The following is an 8,979-nucleotide window of genomic DNA, read 5'->3' as shown; positions in this document are numbered from 1 at the left end:
TACTGCTCTCAATAGCCTTTAATAAAATTTAATAAAATAGCCACAAGCACTGGGTTAAGGAGTAAGGCTTTGTTCTGGTTGGGCCGGGAGATTCACTCACTCTATCACACTGTCTCCTTGATGAAGGACTGCTGTGGGTGCCTCTTTAGTAGCAAAAACTGATATTTCCGAGGGTTTTTGAACTACTTCCAACCACATTGGATAAAGCCAGTTCGGCTTCTCTCAAAGCCTCCTGTGCTTCTTTTGTAAGGTGGCATGGTGAAGCTAAAGCACTGTCTCCCCTTAAAATGTCATAAAGGCTGCAATTGATTGGTAGTTAGTCCTAACACTGGATGTATCCATTGGATATCTCCTATTAATTTTTGGAAATCATTTAAGGTGTTTAACTTCTCTGTTCTTAAAATTTTTGTACTGTAAGTGCCTTAGGATATACTTCATATCCTAAATATTGAAAAGGAGCATGCCTTTGAATTTTTTTCTGTAGCTATATGCATTTTGTAGTTTCAGTGTTTCTATGGTCTTTTGTAGACATGCTTCTAACATTTGCTCCTCAGGTGCACACCCCAAATATCCATATAATGTAACAATATTCCTTTTGGAAATGCTTTTCTTACTGAAGTAAGAGCAGCAGCAACATACATTTGGCACATAGAGCTATTTTCATGCCCTGTGGCAAAATTGTCCGTCCATATCTTTTATAAGGCTCAGCTAAATTGATGCTGGGCACTGAAAAGGCAAATCTTTTTTCAAATCCTCCTTATCTAGAGGGATAAAATAAAAACAATCCTTAATGTCTATAACCCAAAGAGGCTATTCATTCTTTAGCCAACTGAGGAGATGGAAGTCCAGGCTGAAGAGTTCCCAGTTTTCATCTGTTCATTTACCTTTCTTAAATCAGTCAACATCCTCCATTTTTCAGATTTCTTTTTTATAACAAATACTGGGGAATTCCAAGGACTTAGAGAAGGTTGTAAGTGTCCTTGGTCAAGTTGCTCTTGCACTATATATCTACTAAGGCCTGAATTTTATCACTTGTTAAGGGCCACTGTTCTACCCACACTAGTTTATCAGTTTTCCACTGAATAGGAACTGGTGAGAGTGCTGGCAGCCCTTCAACAGCAGCCCTGCCTTAAAAAGCAGAAGTACTCAATTGTAATCCTAACTGTTGTAGGATCTCTTCCCCACAGATTGATGGGGATTTTATTTCCTACAAAAGGAGTAAACTCCTGTTTCACCTTGAAATGTTCATCTCAAAGGGATAGCACTAACTTCAGCTGCTATTGATCCTCCTACACCAGACATATGGGTGTCTGACTTACAATCTGCACCCGTGTCTACCAATCCTTCCAATGGTTTGCCATTTACATAGATAGTAACCATAGGTTGGGCAGCTGTAACAGCTGCAGTCTAGAATATTCCTGGATTCTGTTGTTAGGAGTCAGGCAATCTGTGGATAGTTGTCCAGATTCTATCAGAAGTGTGAATCAGTAAACCTGATGCTACTACTTCTCCTGGTTGACAAGTCACATGTGAGATATTATCTACTTATTCCCCAGTTTCCCAGTCAGTAAGATAGGGTAGATAACATTAGTGTATGGATAGATACTGTTTTGTAAGCACTCTGGAGGTGAAATGGTTAAGCCTACTGTGCCTAGAGGCAAGGGAACCATAGGGCAGATGGGAACAGATTTCACCTCTCCAGGGGTATCTCAATAGTCCCAGCTGCATAACAACTCTATTCTCCCCAATTGTAATCCCTTTCTCCCATCAGATTGCTTCTTGGCTGATTAGTCTGTTGCTTTCTAGAGCCCCAATGTTGTCAGGGTGATTAAAATACTGTCCTAGTGGAGAAGTGATGAGGTGGGACTCCAGAGGATGGTGAAAAAATGGAGTCCATTTTTATTCCAAGGATTTTCCCCTTTTTATACTCTCTCATATACCCTTATGTAACAAACACTGGGCATGAGTCCAGTATATATATGGTATGTGTGTGTATGTATATGTATATGTGTATATATATATATATATATATATATATATATATATATGCAGCTAATTGGGACAGGGTAACAAAGTGGAAGGGGGGGAATGAATTCAACTTATGGAATAATTAACAAATGGTTATTATCTCCCACAAACTTGAAGTCCAGCTCCATAGTAGGATTCTTCATGACTTTGCCTCTTCAAGATCCTAGTTATTGTCAAGATTTGTCTCTACTTTGGTCTAAGAGTATTACTTATACATCTTTCACTGTGGGACTGAAGGGCATAAACACAGTGAGATTTGCTGGTGTAGATATCTTCTGAAGCTCTTGTCTTAGCAATTAAACAACTTTTCTTCCTTTAACAGCCATGGGCACTATAGAAGAGTACTACTTTCTTCTTGAGACTAGTCACAATCTTTGCTCATGTCTCCTACATGATATTGGGACAGGAAAGCCACTGAGATTGGTTAGACTTCTCTGGCCCCTCAAATGGAGAAAAAGATGCTTTCTGGTCGTGTATTGCCTAGAAACATCCTTGAAGTCTGGCTTTTAGTCATGAAAGATGGCATGGATCTGGTTAATCTTTGAGGACATCCAATGTCGAAAGAACAGATAGAATGATCTAATCTAGCCATTTGTAAATGGCTTACAATACCATTCTTGCAGCTGAGGTGCATTCCCCCTCCCCCACCAAAAAAAAATACATTAATCATGCTGAGCCTCTAGAAGAAGAAACTCAACTACCACGTTTGACTGCTTCTGCCTTTAAGCTTGACTTTTCAGTTTTTTCAACTTCCAGTAACTTTCTGGACTTAAATGTAGGGTCATGGTGCTGAGACCAAAACTTATCCACATCTCAGATCTCCATTTCTGAGAGTGAAGATGAAATTGAGAACATAAATAGGTTTTTGTAGACGAGAATATAAAAGAAATGAGTAGTTTTTCCTCTTTACAATTTAACCCATTTTCCTCCCCTTTCCTCTTCCCAGTATAATTTTTTCCATTCTTTAATATCTTTTAATAAGTCAATTTATATCTACCACCTCAGTTTGTTTATATCGCCTTTTAATTGCCTTAGTGAAAGATATAGTTCTCAAGAGTTAGAAATAACATCTTCCCATGCAGGAATATAAAGAGGCTAACCTTTAATGTTTTGTTTTTTTTTTTATTCTTTCCTGTGTATCTTTTTATGTTTCTCTTGTCATATATTTGAAGATCAAATTGTTTCAATTGTTTCCAATTAGTAGACCAGAATTAGTTCTCTACTTCATTGAAGGACCATCTTCTCCCCTAAAAGTTATGAGTCGTCTTGCTGGGTAGTTGATTCTTGATTGTAATCCAAGGTCCTATGCCCTCTAGAATATGGTATTTCAGGACCTCTGGTCCTTTATTGTAGAAGTTGGCAAATTCTGGGAAATCTTGCCTGTAACTCATGATACTCATGTTGTTTTTTGGGGGAGCTTACATATTCTTTCACCTTTTTATAGTACTGGAATTTTGCCACAATTTTTCTTGGTTTTCCTTGTTTAGGAGCTGATCAATGGATTCTTTCAATAATTATTTCACTTTCTGGTTCTAGTATATCAAAGCAATTTTTCCCCCCCTGGGGCATTTGGAGTTGTGACTTTCCCAGGGTCACACAGACAGAAAGTCTTAAAATTCTGAGACCAGTGAACTTGGGTCCTCCTGACTTTAAGATTGGTGCTCTATGCACTATAGCAACAAGTTGCCTCTTTCTTTATTTCTTAAAGAATGCTGTCCAGTCTCTTTTTGGGGGCATGGCATTCAGGTAATTCAATTTTTAAATTCTCTCCTGGATCTGCTTTTCAGGTCAGTTTTCCCCAGTGAGATTTTGTTTGCTTCTGTTTTTTTCATTCTTTTTAGTTTCTGATTCTTGATGTCTCAGTCATTGGCTTCCATTTGCCCAGTTCTACTTTTAATGCATGAGTTTCTTCAGTTAGCTTTTATATCTCCTTTTTCACTTTCATTTTATTCTTAAAGTTGGTGGGGTTTTTTCCCCCCTGTGTTTAATTGCTGTTGTAGGGTTTTTGGTTAGTTTGTTTTGCATTTGACCAATTGTATTTAAGGAATTGTTTTTTAGTTTTCCAAGCTGTTAATTCTCTTGAATACCTGACATTTTTCTTTATCTTTTAAAATCCTTTGAGCTCTTCCAACAAGGCTTTTTAGGAGCTTGAGACCAATTCATATTCCTCTTTGAGATTTTGCATATGGTCAATTTGTCCTGAGATGCTTTTTTTAGTCTTTCCTGTTACCATAGTAGCTTTGGGATATGAATAACCTGTTATGTTTGGTGGTATCTTGCTTCACAGTTCTGAGTTTCCTGACTTAGTCTGCCCTGTTTGGTTTCCCGGGCTCCCAATTAGCCTTCTGTGTTGGGACTGGAGGCTGATTCATTGGTCTGTTCTACTATTGTTCTACTGAGCCATAACAGAGGATCTCAGTTGCTGATCTGCTGTAATTAAGACCCTCCCACTGACTTTCCCTGGACACTGAGCTTGGGCTGTCCACTCCTTTCACCATAGTGAGACTGATCTATCTTGAAGTCTTTCCAACCTATCTTGAGCTGGAAAATTGTCTTTGTAATCCATCATTCCAGACTGTTCAGAATTTTGATTTCATGTTTTTGAGAACATAGCTCAAGCAGATTCTTGGCTCCCTCCCTAATAGAAAATTCCAAACCTTGCTTACAGAAAGACTAAGATGTGAAGAGTGGATGACATTTCATTCCCTATCTTAGAATGGGGACAAAATTTTGATTCTAGAAGGATATCTCATAGTACTTAGTGGGATTTTATTGCTTTTTCAGCTAGGCAGAAAGTCCAAATCCATGACAGGTGATCTTACTGTTCACCTGTAGTGATTGAATTCTTCAAGGTCAGGTGCTGAGAAATTCTATTAAATTAAAACATTTAGATCTAGAAAAAACAACCAAATTCATATGGAATAATAAAAGGTGAAGAATCTCAAAAGAATTAATGAAAAAAAAATCAAATGAAGGAGGCCTAGCTGTATCTGATCTAAAACTATATTATAAAGCAGCAGTCACCAAAACCATTTGGTATTGGCTAAGAAATAGATCAGCTGATCAGTGGAACAGGTTAGGTTCACAAGACATAATAGTCAACTATAGCAATCTAGTGTTTGACAAACCCAAAGATCCTAACTTTTTTGGGGTAAGAAATCATTATTTGACACAAACTGCTGGGATAACTGGAAATGAGTGGCAGAAATTAGGCATGGGACCCACACTTAACACCATATACCAAGATAAGATCAAAATGGGTCCATGATTTAGACATAAAGAATGAGATTATAAACAAATTGGAGGAACATAGGAGTTTCTCTCAGACTTGTGGAGGAGGAAGAAACTTGTGACCAAAGATGACTAGAGACCATTATTGATCACAAAATAGAAAATTTTGATTACATCAAATTAAAAAGTTTCTGTACAAACCAAACTAATGCAAACAAGATTAGAAGGGAAGCAACAAACTGGGAAAACATCTTCACTGTTAAAGGTTCTGATAAAGGCCTCATTTCCAAAATATATAGAGAACTGACTCTATTAAGAAACTAAGCTGTTCTCCAATTGACAAATGGTCAAAGGATATGAAGACAATTTTCAGATGATGAAGTTGAAACTATTACCACTCATATGAAAGTGTTCCAAATCATTATTAATCAGAGAAATGCAAATTAAGACAACTCTGAGATACCACTACACACCTGTCAGATTGGCTAAGATGACAGGGAAAAATGATTATTGGAGGGGATGTGGGAGAACTGGGACACTGATGCATTGTTGGTGTAGTTGTGAACGGATCCAATCATTCTGGAGAGCAATTTGGAATTATGCCCAAAAAGTTATCAAACTGTGCATACCCTTTGATCCAGCAATGATACTACTGGGCTTATATCCCCAAAGAGATCTTAAAGAAGGGAAAGGGACCTGTGTGTGCCAAATGTTTGTTTATGGCAGCCCTGTTTGTAGTGGCTAGAAGCTGGAAACAGTGGATGCCCATCAACTGGAGAATGGCTATGGGTATATTGCGGTACATGAATGTTATGGAATATTATTGTTCTGTAAGAAATGACCAGCAGGATGAATAGAGAGGCTTGGAGAGACTTACATGAACTGATGCTGAGTGAAATCAGCAGAACCAGGAGATCATTATATGTCAACAATGATACTGTATAAAGATGTAATCTGATGGAAGTGGATTTCCTTGTGAGACCTAATTCAGCTTTAATTGATCAATGATGGACAGAAGCAGCTACACCCAAAGAAAGAACACTAGGAAATGAATGTAAACTGTTTGCATTTGTTTTTCTTCCCGGGTTATTTTTGTCTTCTGAATCCAATTCTCCCAGTGCAACAAGAAAACTGTTTGGATCTGCACATATACATTGTATCTAGGATATACTACGACATATTCAACATGTATAGGACTGCTTGCCATCTAGGGGAGGGGGTGGAGGGTAAAATCGGAACAGAAGTGAGTGCAAGGGGAATGTTGTGTAAAAAAAAAAAAAAAAAAAAAAAATATATATATATATATATATATATATATACATACACACACATATATATACATACACACACACATATTACCCTGGCATGGGTTCTATCAATAAAAAGTTATTATAAAAATAATAACAAAATTAAATAAAATTACATTAAAACATTTATTTTAAGTCCATGTATTTGCAATGCTATTTAAAAAAAAATTGTCACTTTTGTTTTTGTACTCCAGGACCAGTAAAATCATGACTTCGGGGACAAGGTAGCGTTTGTCAGATCAGTCTAATAAGCTTAAAGACCCTACCACAGGCTGGGCCCAAATAGTCTGCTTTGAATATTTGGGATGCAGATGTACCTAGACTTGTACATCTCATATTTCCTTTATGCTACAGAGAATCTGCTTTGCTCATGGAGTGCATTACCTTTTTTGAAGTAGGTGTGCCATACTGTGTTCTCCTACATCTGCCGACTTCTCCCACATCTCACAATCAATATAAAGTTCTTCAGAGAGACAGACCTAAAGTGTCTTGTACTGTTTCTTTTGACCTCTGAATTCTCCATTTTTCTTCTAGGTAAACGTATGGTGGGCATTCAGGCTACATGGGCAGCCCTTTGGATTTCTACTTGGTGCAATAATTTGAAAGTTTTTGCAGTTCATATACTGTGAAAGGACTTGTTTCTAGACCTTATCTTGCCAGGTTCTTAGCCTTTCTAACATAAGCAAGTCCAGAAATTGGAAGAATCCCCCAGGAGCAATATCCAATCAACAAAGTATGACTAGTTAGACACCTAAATAAGGTGTCTATTATTAGACTCTTATCTAAGAACTCTTTGTGACTTTATTTGACATAGCCTTCTCTTCAGGGATGTAGATTGTACTCCCAAGGTGCAAAGTTCTGTTAAATGAAGAGAAATATCTATCACTAGTTCTCCCTAATATAAGAATAACTTATCATTTGGCAAATTACCTAGCTTCTATCTAGCAAGGATTGCCTCTGTTCTTCACCCCTGCACCGCTGTTCTATTTAACTTTTGACAAATGAACTATTGTCAAGTGCAGATGATTGACAGCACATAGTTGAACATACTGGGAACATTCACCAGAATGTCTCTACCCATTGACAAGATAGCAAGCAAATTTAGGCATTATCAATTTCTGGGGAAATGAACCATATTGGCTAAGGGAACAGATAACAACCTAACATAGTATGTATTGTTAGTCTTTCCCTGCCTCCCAAAACTCTACAAAAGATCAGAACAGATAACTAGGTAGTCAGTGAAAGCAAAACTTGAGTATTTTATGTCTTGTAAGACATGAGTATACTAATTCATTTTGGAAAGAGCTTCCATAAGCAAATGTTGAAGTTTTCTTCCAGAGCATTGAGTTAAGGCTGAATTTCCACCCAAAAATCCATCTGGATTAAGCTTAATCCAGAATTACTTTGTGCTTCACTAATATCTTGGTTTAAGTTAATTTGATCCCTAACTTTTTTTAACCTGAGCAAATGTAATATGCTGTATATTCAGTATAAAATTTTATTGTAGCAATGGATTGAAGAGTGAGAAGTAACTATGAATATCCATCCTTCCAAAGATGTCCAAGAGCATATATATATAGACTAAATTCTGAGTCTTTTCAGTGCCTTTCTAAGTCGTCTGACTAATCAAGTTTCATGTTTTTGGAAACTCCTTCCTTCATGTTCTGAAATTGAAATCCAATGCTTTTTAACCTTTCCAAATAAATCCACTTATCAGACTAAAGAACTCCAGTGTCCATGATGAAGATAAATTGAATATTGGAGCTTAGACTCCAGTTTGACCAAAAAGTAGTGTCCATTAAAATTGGACTTGGGGTGTGTTTATGTACATGCACTCGTGTTTGTATACTAACACATTAAAAAAAGTCAGAATATGATCTCTATAGCAGAAAGCTTTAAGGTCAGGATAAAATAACTACTTTCAAATACTCTAGTAAAGGGAGAATTTACTATCTTCTATGGAGTAAACCATGGAGAAGGGGAAAAGATTTTTTTTTTTTTTTTTTTTTTTTTTTGGAATGCTTCTCTGAGAATTAATCTTCATTCCACTGTTAAATTACTCTTAATCATTATTCCTAAATCTACTTGACTCCTTATTGCTGTTTGGGTACCATATGTTGTGATTACAGGAGCACCTACCAGTGGCTGCTGGAGGTCTAACTCGGACCTGTAGAATGGATCTCTTCCTTTGAGAGGAGGATGATGATACAAGGAGACTTGGAGGCAGTTGCGTTCTCTGCCCTTTCTCTTCTTCCCTCTTGCCTCCAAGTTATTTCATTCCCAATCCACAAGGAACATCTGCATTAGTAAAGGCTGCTTTGCAACTCCTTCAAATGTTATGACTCACAATTCTTGGATAATTGACCTTACCCCTTCACCTAAGCATGGTCCTTAACAGGCTGACAAATAGTAG

This window comes from Sarcophilus harrisii, chromosome 3, assembly GCF_902635505.1.
Source record: "Sarcophilus harrisii chromosome 3, mSarHar1.11, whole genome shotgun sequence".
In the NCBI taxonomy this organism is placed as follows: Eukaryota; Metazoa; Chordata; class Mammalia; order Dasyuromorphia; family Dasyuridae; genus Sarcophilus; species Sarcophilus harrisii.
The sequence above is the reverse complement of the archived record's forward strand: the minus strand, read 5'-3'. Positions refer to the sequence as shown.